This window comes from Eriocheir sinensis, chromosome 36 (genome assembly GCF_024679095.1).
Source record: "Eriocheir sinensis breed Jianghai 21 chromosome 36, ASM2467909v1, whole genome shotgun sequence".
NCBI classification, from domain to species: Eukaryota; Metazoa; Arthropoda; class Malacostraca; order Decapoda; family Varunidae; genus Eriocheir; species Eriocheir sinensis.
This window is the reverse complement of record NC_066544.1, coordinates 368,518-388,757: the sequence shown is the minus strand read 5'-3', so window position 1 is coordinate 388,757 and position 20,240 is coordinate 368,518. Positions and strand designations below refer to the sequence as shown.

Sequence of the window (20,240 nt, the reverse complement as noted above, 5' to 3'; positions counted from 1 at the left end):
GTCCAGAAGACCACCTATCAACCCGGACTCTAGATTCTAGGATTAAAGATGAGCTCCGGGAGGGCAGCATGAGCCAATGCAAGATGGCGCCACTATAAACACTCGCCTACGCCAGAACGGGCTGGGCCGACCATCAAGACCCACCGGGAAGAAGCCTTGGGCCGACCATCAGGCCCCACCGCGACGTAAAAAAAAAAAAATAAATAAATAAAAAAAAATAGGGGAAGTGAGGAAGGGTGGTTGGTGTGTGTGTGTGTGTGTGTGTGTGTGTGTTGGGGTGGAGGGGTCATGTGATCATGGACGTATTTATGGCCTTTACAAGTGCCGGTATTGTGCTAAGCCAGTATCTGTCCGTGCGAGCTCTGACTGGGACGAGAATATTGTGGTGTCTTGTGGGTCTTGTGGGGGGAGGGAGGGAGGGCGGGTGGGAGTGTGTGTGTGTGTGTGTGTGTGTGTGTGTGTGTGTGTGTGTGTGTTAAAAAAGGCAGCTAGGTAAAGGGGTGACAGATTGTTCCGTGGCTTGACATTTTTTTTTTGTATTATTTTTGTATCAATTGCATATGTCTTCGTTTTCGTTTTTAGGTTTACTTTGTGATATTTTTTTTTAATATCTTGCATACTTTTTTTTCTTTTTTTAACTCGGTAAATGTAAGATATAAGAGGGGTGGGTGATCTACTTTTTTTTACATGGCCTCATACAAAAAATGACGACTTAGCGCAGTTTTTGCCAAGCTTGATGGAGGGATCGTCGAATGGGCACCCTAAAAATGGGGCACCTTAAAAAAAAAGCCCAACTTTATAAATATTATTGGCAACTGCCCCCCACACGACACACTCATTGTCTTGAGCGACTCCAATGCAGCTACGTGCACAGAGAAAGTTGGGTACAAGTTATGTGTTCTTCCCCATGGCTTCATATCATATTGTTGTATACAGAGAAGTGTGAATATGGGAAAAAAGATATATGCTGTACCAAGCTGGACTCTGCAATCAACTAATGCCCCCCACGTGACACAATCATTGTCTTTGGTGATTTCAATATAACTAGTGCCACAGATGCTATGGTATACTTGATATGGTACACCAATGCTGGTGGTGTGGCAAAGGAGATCCATAGTACTCGTTGGGGGATCCCTCAGATTTGTAATATTTTCCGGAGTGATGAGTTCTTTTCGACCAACTACAGACTTGTTGTTGTAGAACTGAGGATATGCATCAGGTTCAAGAAAATCTCGAAATGCAATCCTCAGGGGTGTAATCATAAGATATTAAGGGATCGGACGTTTGCTCAGAACGGGAATGGAGTATTCATATTCGGTATTCGTATTCGAATACATTCGAATACCGCACTTGGATGTATTCGTTTTAGTATTCGAATAATTATTGACAGATATCAAAGTATCCTTATTCGTATTCGAATAGAAGGGAAAAGTATACGTACTCTATGAGTAACCTGACAAATAATTCAAAATTTGTTATCGGAAATGACAGCCGTAGTTCCTTAAAACTCTAGCCTCTTGGGCGGACGTATAATGGCCGTGTAAAGTACATATTCATGAGTTTATTTTACCGTTTCACAGCTTTAGAAGAGTGATATACCTAGTTACGTCAAGAAGGTATTTTTCAATGAAAAGTAATCAAGAATGTATTCATGAATACATTCGAATGCACAACTCTTCTATTCACTCCATCCCTGGCTCAGAGTATACACTGACGGTCTCAAATCTGTTTAAGGTGCTTGGTACTTTGGAGGACCATGTGGAGTTGTGAGATAACTTTCAATTTGAAACTCTCACTGCTGCCGAGGAGTGCACTGGAGAACGTTTAAGGTTTAGGAGTGGAGTTGACTATTTAGAGATACTGGCGAATATGGAGAAGAGCTGTGCGGCCAGGCTGAAAGGTATGTCATAGGTCTCGCAGAGTATATCAGTTCAAACGACCGTAGACCTACTTTTCGAGATCTGTAAAAGCTTACCAATATATCCACATTTCATGAGACGAGTACTTCCGAACGTCAAATGGCCGTACATTATTAGATACTGATGAGTTCCAGGCTTCTTGTGCCAAGTACTTTTGGCAGCTGTACACAGCAGAGCCTTCAAGCTTGCAGCTCCCTATGGATGGTTTGCAGGTTGCGTCTGTTGATATACCAATAAACGAAATTCATCCCTCTCTTGCAGATGTGGGAGAAACTAAGGAAGCTGAAGAGTGGAAATGCATCTGGGATCAGAAATATCAGTCCGGAGATGCTAAAAGCCGGAGGTGAAGCTGTAGTGACCCTCTAAATCTTCTCGTTCACTCTACCTTCAATTCTTCAGTCTACCGTTCAACTCTCCGTTTTCTCTTTCTGAACCTTTTTCTTCAGTCTGCCTTCATGTCCACACACACCATTTCTCATTCTCCTTATCTCATCATATCAAGTCACTACATCACATATGTACGTATACTTAGTCATTGCTAAAATTATAGCAAAGTTACTAATATGTATAAAAACACCTGTATAGCATAATTGTAAATAATATTGTACATCAACTTCTGTACATACTAATTCGCCGTTCTCAAAAACATGTATATTCTCGAAAATAAATTTGTCCGTCAACGGAGTCACCACCAAGTTAGAAGTTGTTTCTTTTAACCCTTTTAACCAATACAGGCGGCCTTAGCGGACCCATACGGCGTAATACCAGCTATTACGTTTCCTGCCTAGAAAACACACAGACAGCAATGTTTGGTTTTCATAGTAGCGGCCTAGGCTGCCGCTACAAAGCCATGATCCATGGGTTGCTGTCTGTCATGTGACGGTCCACTGCCATTCCTTCTGACTGCAAAAGAGGGTTGGTTGTCGCTATTAAGGAAAATAAAAGGGACTGACAGGACAGCAATAATTACCGTGTCATTTTATTAGCCAGTGTGCCACTCAAAATGCTCGCTCATGTACTGCTGATGCAAATTCGATTTGTTCTGCCAAACTTACAGGGACCTGATCATTAACGGGACACGCCCGGAAAGTCAACAAGTTACCGAATCCTAGCACTTCGTGTCCTTGTGAAACGCCGTCTTAAACTTCATCAGGGGCTACTCGCAACCTGTGTCGATCTCAGAAGGCATTTGATTCCGTGCATCGTGATGCACTTTGGGACATTCTGCGGATCTGTGTGATTCTGGTGACTGACTTTTAATCTGGGACTGAGAGTGCTGTTAAGTGTGGGAGAGTCGTTTTCGAAAACGACTCTCCCACACTCCACACTTCTCTGTCACTTTCGGAATGAGGCAGGCGGGGTCATTGGTGCACCACATTCCATCACTTGTATAGATTGGTATTAAGCAGAGTTGTTGATCAATACTAAGGGCACTGACCTGTGTTTGCTGCTGATGCTGTACTACTCGTGGAATCACTGGATTTATTGGTGATGGCTATAGATGTGCAAAACGAGAAGGCGAAGCCAATAAGACTAAAGGTTTCCTGGACTAAAACGATGGTTCATTCGTTTGGAGGCTTACTGTATGACAAAGTTCAGTTTGTTCATGCGTGTGGTGAGGAGATTGATGTCACCGAAAGTCCTTTATACCTTGTTAGCTTAGCGCATAGCAATGGTGTCTTACATTCGACGTCATTCGACGGATTGGCCTGTTCACGGTGTTCTGGACTCACTCACGAGTACAAAGCGCAATGGATATATTTACAGGCGGACAAAGATTTGAATATATAAATCACTTGGGCTCCCTGTCTTACTGTAAGGCTGTGAGACAGACACGAAATATCGACTTGAAGATGTGTGCCGTTACCTTTGTTACGAAGTGGCTTCAAGAACAAGGGATAGAGATGGGAAGATTTCGTGCCGAACCATCAACTACTTTCTGAAACTTAATCGAACCTGTTACTAGCTTAGTATATGAACTCCAACTCTAACTTGTATAGACACGTAAAACGCTTCCCGGACGTCGATTTTGCTCGTTTTTTTTTAATTTTCTGTGCAAGACAGCCCTGAGTGGAGGAGACCAAGAAGACGCCCACGCAACCCGTGGCTGGAGCAAGTTGATCGATCCTGCCAGAAGTGACTCACGTAAAATGGGGAGGGTAACTGGGTGTGTGCTTACTCGGAAGGACCGTCGAGTGTGGAACTGCTCCGAACTGGGGATTGAGTGAAGGGACGCTCCCCCTGGCATATGATCCCAGTTAGTTTTTCTTCATATCATCTTCCTCCTCTCACTCCTCCTGCTCGTACTCCAACTTTTTCTTAGTGTTTAGTACTCAATCGTGTTGTGCGTGTTGTATTTTAATTACGCGTGCACTCTGTAACTGCATATACCTGAATGTAATTTTTGGTGGGGCAAAGTTTCCTTCGCCGAATGAATAGAATATATAACCTTATTCCTTCTTATGTAATCCCTTTAGAGTAAATACCCCACACGGATACAATAGGCACAAACAAGTAACGTAGATATATTTTTTTTTTATCATTGATACTAAGTCTCAGTCTCAGTTCTACTACAACTAGGAATTAATGGTTCCCCTTAATTTTATTTGGCATCCAGTACTTTCAACAGGTGAACTCAATGCAGAGGAGATCCTTGCCCTACCAGACACACAGACCCTCTTTTCCTGAGAACAGACAGGGTAGTGCAGATGCGGCAAACCGAGCCCGGCTCGGGGTTACCCTTTGGCGTACTCTCCGTGTGGATGCCTGGAACATCATGAGCCTCTCAAAGGATCATCCATTACCCAGTCTGTCAGTGGAATTCAAAATGTTCAGAGTGGACATAGTGGGCTTCTCTGAGACGAAAAGATCTGGCATTGGAGAGATAAGTAGTAGGGGTTATTCTTACAACTAGTCAGGGCAGAGTATTTCAAGCAAAATGAAGTTCACTGTTGTTGGGGCTATTCACATTCCATGTTGATCTTAAGAAGGCAATTTCACTCAGTGCATCGTGAAACACCCTGGGATATTCTGCGAATCAATGGGATTCCTGCAAGAATTAATGACCTGATGATTGACCGTTAATCTGTGACTGAGAGTGCTGGTAAGTGTGGGGGAGGCGTTTTTGGCTTTTCCCTCTTTAATTCAAGAGTGAGGCATGTGTGCGTCTTTCTCCCACTACTTTTCAACAGTTGCATGGAGTGGGTATTAGTCAAAGTTGATCAAACCAGCCGTAAAGCATCGGTCGGTAACGTTAAGGTCACTGCCTTGTTTTTGCTGATGATGCTGTACTGTACTAGGGCTCACATTGTTTATCATATACAATAACGACTAAGAAAAAAGACTGAAATCCTCCCTATCAAAATTTTATGATAACACCAGGGGAGGCGGTGGCCGTTTGGTCAGCGTGCGTGCGTGGTGAGCCCGACAACCTAGGTTCGAGTTCCGTTGAAGGATGCTGTGAATTTTTATCCATCGTCGAGTTTAGGAGTGCTGCTCGGATTTCCTATACACCCTTACTTCAGTGATTTCGTTGAGGTGGAGCAATGGGGTCAGCATGGGCCAAGCAAGAGTTTAGACATCAAGGCAGCCACTATAGATATAATATTCGCCTACGCTGCTAACTACCTGGCGTCATCCAAGAGGTCCCCTATAAGAGTCTACCGGAGGCAGCACCGAAAAAAAAAAAATGGGGGAAAGGCCCTTACCACACCCGATAGCTATATCATCCAAAAAGGACTGGATTAGATTATCCAGTGGCCTGAAAAATTAAAAATGTCCTTTAACCATGACGTGTAAAATTTAGGGCAAGAAATAGTAACCATGCATACAATATGAATGGGAATCCTCTGGAGGTGATATAGAAGAAATCGGATCTTAGGGTCACTATCAGCAGTGACCTGGAATATACAAACCACTGTTAAAAAGCATATAACAAAGCCATTGCTCTGGTTTAAATTGTAGAACACCGAGTGCAAACCGCCGGGAGTAATGCTATCTTTATAGTAGTCAATGGCAAATTCAAACCTGAGATATGCAGTCCGTTTTTAGTCCCCTTATTACAATATAGACATTGAACTGAAGGAGATGTTTCAGCGACACACTATGATAAGGATATTTACCTTACCGGCTCAACCGTATACAGAAAGACTTGAGCGACTCAGCCTATCGGGGAGGCAGTGGCTAAGTGGTCAGTGTGCGGGCGCGGTGTAATGGAAAAACCGTCGATTCCCGCCCGCCGCTACTGACACATGCTATCCTGATAGCCACCTATCAACCCTTACTCTAGATAAACTATCTGAAGAGGATGGGAGATGAGCCCCCCCGGGGGGGGGGAGAGCAGAAGCATGAGCCAAGCAAGGTGGCGTTGTTCGAGCCACCAGTATGACCCATCAAGAAAGCCTGCCAGCACTTAAGTCCAAATGTTAAAAAACGAGTCGGACAAGTGACGCTCTCGAACTTTGAACACATCTTCAAATACTTAAAGACGTTCGGTAACATCGATCACCTCGTTATTTTTTTTGCTCCAATTTTACCCGTGAAGTAGCTGGTAACGACAGTCTAGGGTGATGTAATATAGATGTTGGGAGATTTTTTTTTCACAAACCGAGACATCCGTCAATCGAATAGCCCTCCTTCGGAAGTAGTAAGTGTGAAAACCATCAACTTTCAAAATCAAATTGAACGATCATATTTATTTGCTGCATCAGGAGGGAACGGAATGTGCATAGCAAGGCGCTCGGATATGCTCTGAGTGCAAGCAGTGCCTGTCATTGCCAATAGAGGGGGTAACCTTTTCATTATTTAGGTGCTGCCCATAGCGCCGGAAGAATGTCTTGAGGGGTTTCTTGGGCGACCCCAGCACGTTACTGGCGCAGGCGAACTTTATTTATAGTGGCTGCTGTGATATATAACTCTTGCTTGGTTCATGCTGGTCCCCGATGCCCCTCTGGTCCGAAGTTTAATTGGACATCTAGGCAGCACGTGGGTAATCTTCCGCCACTTATCGATGGTTTGAAAAATCAGCGTGTTTCGGTGGAACTCGAAGCTAGGTCCACGGGTTCACCACGTCCGCAAACTGACCACTCGGCAACCGCATCTCCAAAAAGATCGTAGACTTGCTGTCGCCCATTTTATCTTTTTTTTTCCTGTTTCTCCTAATCTACTAAGGATTTCAGAGGCTGTGCGGCCTCGTTTTTTGGGAATAATATCGTAACGAACAATCGTATCGGTACGAGATTTTGCGACAGTGTATTTCACACACTGCCTTAATTTTGAAGGGTATCGCCAACCGCCACAAGTAGAGAATAAAGGCACTTGTCCCTATACCAAGAGGGTAAAGTCATCAGTGTCAGGCAAAGATACGAACACAACTACCAGAGGCTCCGCCCACCTTGTTCCTCTTCCCTCCATCTCCCGCCTCCTCCCTTCTCCCTCAATCTCTCTCTCTCTCTCTCTCTCTCTCTCTCTCTCTGGAAGATACATACATACTCGAGAATGATTTTTTTTTTCAATTAAGGCATGCTTGATGTGATACTGGGACTTTAATTTTGTGCTTAGTTATTAACATCTGGGCCGTGGACGTATTGACATGTGAGAGTAGGGTGAGGTTGTAAATGATGACTACCATGAGTGATGGTAGAACGATTGCTCGCTTGTATTTGTTTCTCTCTCGTTTGTTTTTGTTGTTTCGCAATTCTTCCCGTTACCATACTTTCAGCTCTTCCCTGACAATAAAATTAATAGCACCACTATAATTTGGCGATAAGAGCACCATTACTTTTATCAGTAGGTACATGCTATACAATAGCCCTACGAAAACGTACACCATAAACCACCAAACCACTACGCTACCAATAGTTACGGAGGTAATTAGGCTATGTAAGTAACACGTTACCCTACTCTCAACTTTATTTAAAGGATGCCTATCAGTATTAGAAAGAGTATATAACGCCACTACAATTAATGCATGCCTTTCATTCATTATAGTTACGAAGCTACATGAGAGAGAGAGAGAGAGAGAGAGAGAGAGAGAGAGAGAGAGAGAGAGAGAGAGAGAGAGAGAGATTGAGGGAGAAGGGAGGAGGCGGGAGATGGAGGGAAGAGGAACAAGGTGGGCGGAGCCTCTGGTAGTTGTGTTCGTATCTTTGCCTGACACTGATGACTTTACCCTCTTGGTATAGGGACAAGTGCCTTTATTCTCTACTTGTGGCGGTTGGCGATACCCTTAAAAATTAAGGCAGTGTGTGAAATACACTGTCGCAAAATCTCGTACCGATACGATTGTTCGTTACGATATTATTCCCAAAAAACGAGGCCGCACAGCCTCTGAAATCCTTAGTAGAAACATACTCTTTCTCCTCCTCCGCCTACTTCTCTTCCACTTCTCCTCTTCCACTTCTCTTCCTCCTCCTCCTTCTCCTCCTCCTCCTCCACTCTGTCTTCATAAGAAAATAAATAATGGTGTTCGCCGAGCATAATTCAACTATCTACATGAATTTTACATGCAAATCAGTGTGTGTGTGTGTGTGTGTGTGTGTAATAATAATAATAATAATAATAATAATAATAATAATAATAATAATAATAATAATAATGAACGGTTTATTGAGGATAAAGAGGCAGCCTTGCGGCTGAAAAAATACAAACAAACAGAGCCAAAGATAACAAATCACAAGGTAACAATCAACAAAACAGCTAACATACACACGGGGCAATATGTATTTTAAAGTACTAACTGGCAAACCATCTAAGTTTGCGATGGGGAGGGCGAGTTGATGATACTGGTGTGGGGATGGTACTATTCTTGTATATCTCTGTTATAGCCCTTATGGGGATTAAGCGGTTGACATGCCTATTTGACATTTGTTGGAGTGGGGCTGGGGGTGGGAGGTGATGGCAGTGGGTGGGGTGGGCGAGGAGCCGCTGTAGAAACCTCTAAAGCAGTAAATCCCAAACTTTTTCAGCTTGTTACCCTATTTAACATGCCACATTAAGAGTGTTTCCCATTTCACAAAATGTTGTCACTATTAATATATGTGGCTAAACTAAAACCTTAGAGATGTATTCTTTTATATAATGTCTTTGAACATTTTACATTTCTAATGACTATTCCCAATGACGTGAAGAACAATATTATCATTAATCAGTGGAATGGGTGGACATGCATGCTTGAATTGCTTGATTTCCCGAATTCTTCATTTTTTTTTGTCACCCCCCCATTATCCCCGAAAAATTGTTATATTACCTCTAAAGGGCAATTTATCCACAGTTTGGGAACCACTGCTCTCAAGTGTCATGAGAAATTGGTCGCAAAACTTGGGCAAGCCCAGGGCTTGAAGTGCCTCGTCGTAGGTGGTACAGGTAGTGCCAAGTATTGTCCTGCATGCCCTCTTCTGCACTCTCTCTCCATCTGCTCTTTTTGTGTTGCTATGAGATTGGATGATCAGGCAGGTGAGGCGTACCTGAGCTTTGGGAGGATGAAGGCTTTGTAGATATGAATGAGCTCACAAGGAGGAACGCCCAGAAATTTCAGTCGCCAGAGGAGGAAGAGGCTGGTGGCCGTGGTGACGTGAGCCTTCCAGTTGAGTTCGTTGTAAATGGATACGCCACGGAGCTTGGCTGTCTGCACCACCTGGAGATTATTTTGGCCGACGGTGATTGTGGGAGGTATGCTGTTTTGTGCTCCCAGATTGATGTGCATCACGGTTTTGGCAGTGTTGATAGTGACATCGTTGGTGAGGGTCCACCGCCGCCGCTTGTTGTCGGTGTCCTGAAGCTCGCTGAAGTCAGGGTTGGCGCTGTTAACGTCAACAGTAATGGTGGAGTCGTCTACGCACTTCCAGCGGTGACCTGTGTCAGTCAGGGCTCCATTGATTTGGATAAAAAAAAACAAAGTCGGCCCATTCTCGTCCCTGTGGTACCCCGCAGAGGTACCGAACGGCCTGGTTTCGTTGACACAGGAAGCTAGCCAGCCACTCCACAAGGCTCGGGCGCATTCCAAGCTTCACTGCTTTTATACTAATTAAGATGTGGTTGACAAGATCAAAAGCCTTAGTGAAGTCAATGAAAGTTAAAGTGACTGCAGTTTTTCTCTTTTCGAGAGATTTGTAAACAAAATCTAGAAGGCTGACAAGGCAATGTGTGGTTGAGGTGGATTTGATGTTGCCAAACTGTTAAGGATCAATGTGAGGGGCAATATCAGCCCAGTCAAACACAAAACTCTCACATATGAGGCTGGGAATGGGGGTAATGGATATGGGACTGAGCTCATTAAACCAGTAACCTGTGGGACTGTTTTCAAGAAAAAAGTCCCGCACTGCGGCATATATTAGCCTCAGACCGACCATTACAAGTCGGTACTCTACCCATATCAACGGATTGGTTTCATGAATGTGCAGACGACAATTATTTTTTTCTTAAAAAAAACAGTGAATATAATCGGTTATTTAAAAGTCATAAGATAAAGATGATAGCTACACATGACAAGTTTCTCAAGTCATTACGGCTGAAAATACCGGGCTCGTTACACTTCTATGCCTAGCGGCAGCAGGTAAAGGCAATTAAGAGATTAGCAAGACAGTTAGATCTTCTTGGATGTAGCTGCTCTGCAGGTGCTCTGGGATTCTTTGAAGGGGTGTAGTTGTATGTTTGTTCGTGTGTGTGTGTGTGTGTGTGTGTGTGTGTGTGTGTGTGTGTGTGTGTTGGAAGGGAGTTTCTCTCTCTCTCTCTCTCTCTCTCTCTCTCTCTCTCTCTCTCTCTCTCTCTCTCTCTCTCTCTCTCTCTCAAGTTTTTTACACTCACACACACACACACACACACACACACACACACACACACACAGACAGTAAATTCCTCTCTGCACCACTTCCTTATCTCCCCCTCTTCCCTCCCTCCCTCCATTCCGTCTCTAAAGTTTTTTTTTTATTCCCACTCCATCTCCACAGCCCCGCCTCCACCGCCTCCACCAAAGTAACAACGCAAAGGTGTATAATGTCCGTTGAAGAGAAAAGAGGAGAGAGAGAGAGAGAGAGAGAGAGAGAGAGAGAGAGAGAGAGAGAGAGAGAGAGAGAGAGAGAGAGAGAGAGAGAGAGATTTACATAGATTTGCATAGAAAATCAGACCACACAGACCCCATGGTCCAGACTAGGTGGTCTGTCCTTAAACCTAAGTGAATCTACACTAATCAGATGGCTCCTAAACGTTGCTTTTCTACTTTAGTTAATATGAAGCTCAAGGAAGTGACGGTCGAGCTTGTTTTTAAAGGAGTCAATCGTGTTACACTGGACCACTGAAGGTGAGAGCTTATTCCATTCTCGCACTACAACGTTGGTGAAGAAAAATTTGGTGCAGTCTGAATTTACTTGTCTACATTTGAGTTTTATGCCATTGTTCCTCGTTCGCAAAGTGTCATCGATCATAAACAATTTTGTTCTGTCTACATTCGTGAAACCATTAAGTATTTTAAAACATTCGATCAGTTTTCCTCGGAGGCGACGTTTCTCAAGAGAGAACATGTTAAGGGTGGAAAGCCTTTCTTCGTAGGATTTGTTGCGCAAGGATAGGATCATTTTTGTAGCCCGACGCTAAACACCTTCTAATTTAGCAATGTCCTTTGCATGGTGAGGAGACCAAAACTGTACCGCATATTCCAAGTGGGGTCTGACTAAACTATTGTAGAGCGGAAGTATTACATCATTATTCTTGAATAAAAAGTTTATTTTAATGAAGCCCAACATTCTGTTCGCTTTATTTGCTGCATCGATGCATTGATGTGAGAATTTGAGGTTTGACGCGATTTTGACCTCCAGGTCCTTAACGCATTGAACGCTTGTGAGTTTAACGCCTCGCATTTCGTATTCGAACTTCTTATTTCTTGTTCCAGCTTGAAGGACCTGGCACTTGTCTATGTCAAAGGGCATCTCCCATCTATCCGACCAAGCTGAAATTTTGTGCAAATCCTCTTGGAGGCTTTGCTTGTCTTCGTCAGTGAGAACCGAGTTACCAATCTTTGTGTCGTCTACAAATTTACTAATGAAATTATTGAGTCCAACATCCACGTCGTTGATGTAAATAATGAAGAGCACTGGGCCAAGAACCGAGCCCTGAGGGACGCCACTAGTGACCGGCGCCCACTCTGATTTAAATCCGTCAATCACCACTCTTTGTTGTCTGTTGCTCAACCAATTCGCGATCCATTGGTGTACTTGACCGTCAATACCTATTTGCTTTAATTTATAAAGTAATTTATGATGTGGGACTTTATCAAACGCTTTCTGGAAATTAAGATAGACTACGTCCAATTATTTGGTTACGTCATAAACTGAGAAGAGGTCGTTATAAAAGGTCAATAGGTTTGATAGGCAGGATCTTTTGTTACGGAAGCCATGTTGTGAATCCCCAATTAATGATTGGCTTTCGGAGAGAGAGAGAGAGAGAGAGAGAGAGAGAGAGAGGAGGAGGTGGAGTAGGAAATTCATTAGGGGGATTAGCAAAGAAAGAGTGGGAGGAGGAAAAGGAGGGTGAGGAGAAGAATGACCTGCTGTTTCACCTGCCCTCGGCATAGGTCAGGTAAGTTGCCAGGTGTCTCCTTAATAATAACTTCGTCAAAAATAGCTAAGACACGGCGGTCAAATTGGACTGGCTCGCACCTGTTCTCCATCCGCCCAATAGGGCGGTGTAACATCCCACGGGGTTAAGGGAGGTATGGTGGGTGGTTTTAGGGAGGGAGGAGACATATGAAGTCTTCCAATCCGAGGGGCAAGTACCCTGATGGAGAGGTGAGTGGCTTTGATAGCTCTGGGGAGAATTCTTTGTACAATTTCACAGGGAGGTCAATTGGTGTCACAGACCTGTTTACGCGAAGGTTTAGGAGGCGTTTGGCAACTTCAAACTCTTCCACTGGGCCATGAGGGGAGGGCCTGGCAGGAAGGCCGAGTGGCGGACAGGGTCAGGTGTGTGTGTGGGGTGGGTGGGGGGGGGGAGGGGGGGGAGGAGTCTGGCATATGTTTGAAAAGTGTGCCTCTCCGTCAGTGAGGTGTGTAACACAGGGGAGGGTGGGTAGACTTTGTTTTGGTATACCTTTTTGACTGCTTTGACATTCCTAATCACTTTGTTTCTGAGCGACTTGTACCTGTCACTGTCACCATACTTAAAGGCACTGGCTCTCTCTTGCATTAAGCAGCGGCCACACAGGGAGCGAGAAAGCGAGCGAGAGCAAGAGCGAGAGCGGCAAGGCGAGTTTCTGTGGCCACGCAAAAAGCGAGGCGAGGCAAGGGTTGTCATGGCAACGCGACCCGCAGAGCAGTATAACCTTACAACACTATACACACCCCTTGCACCCACCCCCGTCGGCGCACACGAGGGATGAGGTGAAACGTTTTTATAAATAGTTCCGTGCTTCATTTATTTGTCGTTTTATGAAAACTCTGTAAACACCATCGTGTTCAGGAGGCTTTTCTCTATAAGATGGAACTATTCATTTTAGTACTCATTTTAAAATGTTTCCTTTTGTATAATTTCATTTTAGGGAAATATATTTTGCGTAAACACCGTCATATTGCACCACCTCCTTGTTCACTCTGAGCGGGAAATTGTAGTGTACATACACACACACACACACACACACACACACACACACACACACACACACACACACATAATACACACACGCACATACACATGCACATAGTTTTTTTTTTTTACAACAAAGGAGGCAGCTCAAGGGCACACAAAAAAAGAAAATAATAAAAAAAAGCCCGCTACTCGCTGCTCCTAAAAAAAGAAAAAAAAGAGGTGGCCGAAAGCAAGATTAAATACGGGAGGAGAGGTGTCCTGATACCCTCCTCTTGAAAGAGTTCAAGTCGTAGGCAGGAGGAAATACAGATGAAGGAAGATTGTTCCAGAGTTTACCAGCGTGAGGGATGAAAGAGTGAAGATGCTGGTTAACTCTTGCATAAGGGGTTTGGACAGTATAGGGATGAGCATGAGTAGAAAGTCGAGTGCAGCGGGGCCGCGGGAGGGGGGGAGGCATGCAGTTAGCAAGTTCAGAAGAGCAGTCAGCGTGGAAATATCGATAGAAGATAGAAAGAGAGGCAACATTGCGGCGGAATTTAAGAGGTAGAAGACTATCAGTATGAGGAGGAGAGCTGATTAGACTAAGAGCCTTAGCCTCCACTCTGTCCAGAAGAGCTGTGTGAGTGGAGCCCCCCATACATGAGATGCATACTCCATACGGGGGCGGACAAGGCCCCTGTATATGGACAGCAACTGTGCAGGGGAGAAGAACTGGCGGAGACGGTACAGAACGCCCAGCCTCGAGGAAGCTGATTTAGTAAGAGATGAGATATGAAGTTTCCAGTTGAGATTTTGAGTTAAGGATAGACCGAGGATGTTTAGTGTTGAGGAAGGTGATAGCTGGGTGTTGTCAAAGAATATGGGATAGTTGTTTGGAAGATTGTGTCGAGTGGATAGGTGGAGAAACTGTGTTTTTGAGGCGTTGAAGGACACCAGGTTCTTCTTGCCCCAATCGCAAATAATAGTAAGGTCTGAGGCTAAGCGTTCTGCAGCCTCCAGCCTTGAGTCGTTAAGTTCCTGTAGGGTGGGTCTTCTATTAAAAGAAGTTGAGTAATGCAGAGTGGAATCATCGGCGTAGGAATGGATAGGACAGTTCGTTTTGGAAAGAAGATCATCAATGAACAACAGAAAAAGAGTGGGAGGACAGAACCCTGTGGGACACCACTGTTAATAGATTTAGGGAAGAACAGTGACCGTCTACCACGGCAGAAATAGAACGGTCAGAAAGGAAACTGGAGATAAAGGTACAGAGAGAAGGATAGAAACCGTAGGAGGGTAGTTTGGAAAGCAAAGATTTGTGCCAGACCCTATCAAAAGCTTTTGATATGTCCAGCGCAATAGCAAAAGTTTCACCGAAACGGCTAAGAGAGGATGACCAAGAGTCAGTTAAGAAGGATAGGAGATCACCAGTAGAACGCCCCTTGCGGAACCCATACTGGAGATCAGACAGAAGGTCAGAAGTGGAAAGGTGCTTTTGAATCTTCCGGTTAAGGATTGATTCAAAAGCTTTAGATAGACAAGAAAGTAAAGCTATAGGACGGTAGTTTGAGGGATTGGAGCGGTCACCCTTCTTAGGCACAGGCTGTATGAAGGCATACTTCCAGCAAGAAGGAAAGGTAGATGTTGACAGGCAGAGGCGAAAGAGTTTGACCAGGCAGGGTGACAGCACGGAGGCACAGTTTTTAAGGACAATAGGAGGCACTCCATCAGGTCCATAAGCCTTCTGAGGATTGAGGCCAGAGAGGGCATAGAAAACATCATTTTGAAGAATCTTTATAACAGGCATAAAGGAGTCAGAGGGGGGATGAGTAGGAGGAATATGCCCAGAATCGTCCAGAGTGGAGTTTTTAGGAAAAGTTTGAGAGAAGAGTTCAGCCTTAGAGATAGATGAGACGGCAGTGTTGCCGTCAGGACTGAGGAGTGGAGGGAAAGATGAAGAAGTGAAGTTGGAGGAGATGTTTTTGGCTAGATGCCAGAAGTCACGGGAAGAGTTAGAGAAAGCAAGGTTTTGGCATTTTCTATTAATGAAAGAATTTTTGGTTAGTCGGAGAATAGATTTGGCACGATTTCGGGCAGAAATGTAAAGTTCATAATTAGCATTAGTTTGAAGGCTCTGGTACCTAAGTTTCCATCCCCACTTTGAGGTCAATTCCCACGAAGACACGACGCTGACACACCTCAGTAACTATACAGATCAATAGTAAGTAACAAGTTATACTAACATACACCAGGTCATCGACAAACACACAGCCACTCACGAGATATTAACACAAAAGATAAAATATTCCCCACTTGTACACCGTTGACCCGGGATGCTAGACAATAGATAGAGTACTTCTGGCCGAAAGTAACACAGACATTAACAGCCTCTTTCTCAGGCCCAAACAACACTCAGCAAACATACCATGACCACGGAAACACACAGAAAATGAGGGGAGGTGAAAATTTAGTGACACATGAGTGGCCTGGGCGAGGACAGGTCGTGACCCTCTCGGATCTGTCAAACCGACGGACTGCTCTCCTCGTCCTGAATCAGGTTGGTTTTAGTTTACCTATTATATTTCTTTGATTATATTTTGCGATTTGAGCCATACCATACCACTGTATTTAAAGATTACGAGATAGTAATGTCACAGGAATGACTTACATCTGAGGAAAGCAATGTTTCTTTTAAAGTTGTGCTCAGTGTGCTGGACACCTCGTCATGGCTGAAGGAGGCAGCATCGCTAAAGATATCAGCAAAACATCTGGAGGTGGCAGTGAAACTGACAGTGGGGATGTAACTGAAGGAGACGTTACAGAAGGTGAACAGACGGGAAAATAATACTGAATGTGTAACATCACTTTCGTGGACAGTGGGGACAGAGTCCAGCACTGGATTTGTTGAAAAAACCTCTAAGGCTACAGATGTGTCAGTGAGCACAGTGAAAAGGATCAAGCGAGAGGCAGCTGAACTTGGAGGCAGCGTTCTCCCTTCATCTGTTCAGCAACGCAAGAGGGTGAGACTGAGGGGCAGCCTCGACAATTTTGACAAAGACTGCATCCGGAAGGAAATATTGACTTTCTATGAAAGAGGAGAACTACCAACTGTATCTGCCCTACTTGAGAAAGTAAAGGAGGAACCAGTGAATTATCAAGGTGGAAAAACAACATTATGGAAATTTGTGAGAGAGCTTGGATTCCGGCACAAAAAAAGTTACAAGTGTTAGAGCTATTTTAATGGAGCGAGGTGACATTGTGGCACACAGAACTGTATACTTAAGACTGATTAAAATAGAAAATGCAGCCCCTCCACACGCAGACAAGAAGTATTCATCGATGAAACTTGGATAAACCAAAACGAATGTGTCAAAAAGGTGCTGGACAGTGGCTGATGGATCAGTTGGACCAAAACTTAAAACTGGTAAAGGGTCCAGATTCATCGTGGTACACGCGGGAAGTGAAGAGGGCTTTTTTCAGGGAGCACTAAAGTTATTTCGATCAAAGTATAGTGCAAAAGGTGATTACCACGACTCTATGGACCATGAAACTTTCAAAAGGTGGTTTGAGGAACAGCTACTACCCAACATAAATGAAAGATCTTGAATTATTGTGGACAACGCGTCTTACTAAAGCAAAATTGAAAATAAGATTCCCACGTGCAGCAACAGGAAAAATGAGATTATTGAATGGCTTTCTGCTAATAACATCCAACACGATCCGTCAGAGTCAAAACAGAAACTATTACAAATGGCAAAAGTAAACAAAGAAAAACAGAAATACGTGATCGATGAAATAGCTCGTGCAAATGGTCATGAAGTGCTGCGACTGTCACCTTATTACGCAATAAAACTGATATGGGTACAAGTAAAGAGTGATGTTCGGTCCAAAAACTCTGATTCAAAGCAGTCTATGAAAATTGTTGAGGAACTTACAAGAGTGGCAATAAATAAAATTACTAAAGAAGACTGGATAAAGGGCATTGCTCATGTTATAAAAATAGAGGATGAATACAGAAGTAAAGACATCGCTAAGGAACACCTGTTTGAAAATTTTGTTGTGAATATCGATGATGAGACCGATGAGACGAGTGAGGAAAGTGGCGATGAGTTTGTGTGACTTTTTACTTTCTCTTTGTATGTTTGTGAGGACAGACGCGACATAGATAATTTTATCTTATTTTCCAGAACATCTTTTGATATTGTTTGACTTCTTGCTTTCTATTTTGTTTCTGTTGAAGGAAAGACGCGACAACTGTACTTGTCTTTGATTAAAGGATAAAGATTGGAGAAGCACTGCCAAGACATTTTCTTAGACAATATATTTTACTTCTGTGTAAAGACATGAGGAAGATGCAAATTTTGTTGTTGTTATCCTTATATTCCTGTGAAGTAATATTGGGGAAACCATCGCTGTGAAAATTTAACATAAAGCCGCAATTATGGTAAGTGATGCGTTACCCGGACCGACATCACTGGAAACACCCTTCAGCCCTGCTTTCCTTTAAATTCTGTCAAGTGGCACCTCCGCCCGAGATCAGCTGTGTGTGTGTGTGTGTGTGTGTGTGTGTGTGTGTGTGTCACCTCCCAAGCCTTAGCGGGGAAAAAAGGCATATGCTCATGGCGTGATTTTACATAATTGTCTGGGATTCATTTCATGTATGTATGTACGTACCACAGGAGAAACCATCCATCCAATGTTAATAATTATTAGAATGGAGCCATTACTTCCTTGCGGTTTCAAGGGATGTTATTATTGTAGGTAAAATAAAATGCAGATAATAATGCATGCAGGACAGACACCATGCCCTCCTCCGCCGTCCCCACTCCCTGGGCCAGCAGTGTCTGGTTGGCCGCCGCCTTGCCTTCCCCCGCATGGCAGCACGCCGCCGCGCAAGTGACACGTTCCCATTAATATGTCTGTGGTTCGCTTACATTATCTTCTAATTATAATTTGATAACAGCATTCCGTTCAGGAGACATCCCTTTATGGAATGTAATCATTTGTATCAGTATTCCTTGAAATACTTACTCAGGAAATGAAGGTAAGACGTAAACAGTGTTATAAACATTTCGAGGCTAGACTTTTACTTCAACTCGCCAGAACTTCTTTACAGTTGCTTATTGCGATTTTTTTCCCTGAGCATCGAAAGTTCTGTATTCACTGCCAGGTCTAATGGTACAAACATAAATCATCTGTGATGTGAATGAGGCAAAATATAACGAATAAAACATAAACATTTTCCGCCGAAGCATGGATGACACAGCCGCTCCTTCCCAGTAAACAAGAGGGCAACCCAATCAGCGGCCTCCTAACAAATGGAGGCTAGGCGCCACGGCTCCGAGTTAAGTGAATTCACTTTAGCACCCTGCTAGCACCCACCCCGTCGGCGCACACGAGGGATGAGGTGAAAAGGTTTTATAAACATTTCCGTGCTTCACTTATTTGACATTTTATGAAAAATCTGTATACACCATCGTGTTCTAGAGGCTTTTCTCTATAAGATGGAATTGTTTTGTTTTAGTCTTTATCTCATAGCCGCTGCAAATGATAGCTATATGTAAAATGCGTTATGTGTTATAAATATTACGGAGTGATTCTTTAACTTCAACTCGTCACTATTTATTTAGTTTCTGTTTTATTGAGTTTTCACAAACATATTCGAGCTCTCCAATCACTGCTGCGTCTAACGGTGTTAACCAAAAGGTCCTATCTAATGTATGAGTTGAGTTACGGCAAATAATATGGAAGCGTGTCTGTGATGTCACACATTCTGACCGAGCGATCTCGCTCGATGAAAGCGAGAAAAGTTAATTGTCAACTCTCCTCGCTTTCCCGCTTACCACCTCGCTTTCTCGCGGGCTATAGGCGGCGTCACACAGGGCAAATTTATCCCAACATGTTGCTCGTTTTCGTTGGTGAAATCGCCAAACAACGATGTTGAGCATCACACTGTACAGACCCTGAACACTGTTGTGTTGACACCGCGCTCCAACAACAACACACACCACGCCAGCATATCTCCAGCCACTTCACCATGAATCGGAAGGATACTGAGGTTTTAGAAGATTGTGCTGCTGCATTTCACATAATGAAGCATGTGCTACGACTGCAGAAGCGCCAGAACATTTTGTTTATTTTTTACATCGCAGTCTATTGCGCCGTTATGCTTCCACACAGGTGGGTCCTGATGGTCGGTTCAGCCCGTTGTGGCGCAGGCGAGTGTTTATAGTGACGCCATCTTGCATTGGCTCATACTGCCCCCCGGAGCTCATCTTTGACCCTCTCCTTGGAGAGGTTATCTAGAGTCCGGGTTGATAGGTGGTCTTCAGGGCAGCATGTGGGTAGTCTTAGCCCACTCGGCGGTGACTGAAAAATCCCAGCTGTGTACCGGCCAAGATTCGAACCGACGTTCCTCCTGGATCTCCCGAACGCGACGCCGGCACGCTACTACTTAGCCACCGCCTCTCCCAGGCCTCGCGCCAGGCACAGACTCCGCCCAGCATACCATCACGTCAGTTGAGTGTTATAAATAACTTTACACAGTGGACAAATGAATCACAAACACATACTTGCACATGATGTCGATTTTTGGAGTTTTACAGTTGACACTTTGAGTAAATATGTACGACGATTGATTTTCAATTTACATTTACAGCTTATAGCACGAATGTCATTTGACCCCGATTTCTCCCAACCAACCAACCAACCAACCAACCGTCGTCCATCCTTCCCGATCCGCCAGATCTTGTTGGAGGTTGTTCATTT

At 44.0% G+C, this 20,240-nt stretch overlaps 1 protein-coding gene across 1 annotated transcript in view; it reads right to left on the bottom strand.

Moving 5' to 3' along the window:
- The window catches only part of LOC127007598 (uncharacterized), a 221,191-nt gene that overhangs the window by 82,817 nt on the left and 118,134 nt on the right, over nucleotides 1-20,240 (bottom strand). The window lies entirely within an intron of this gene.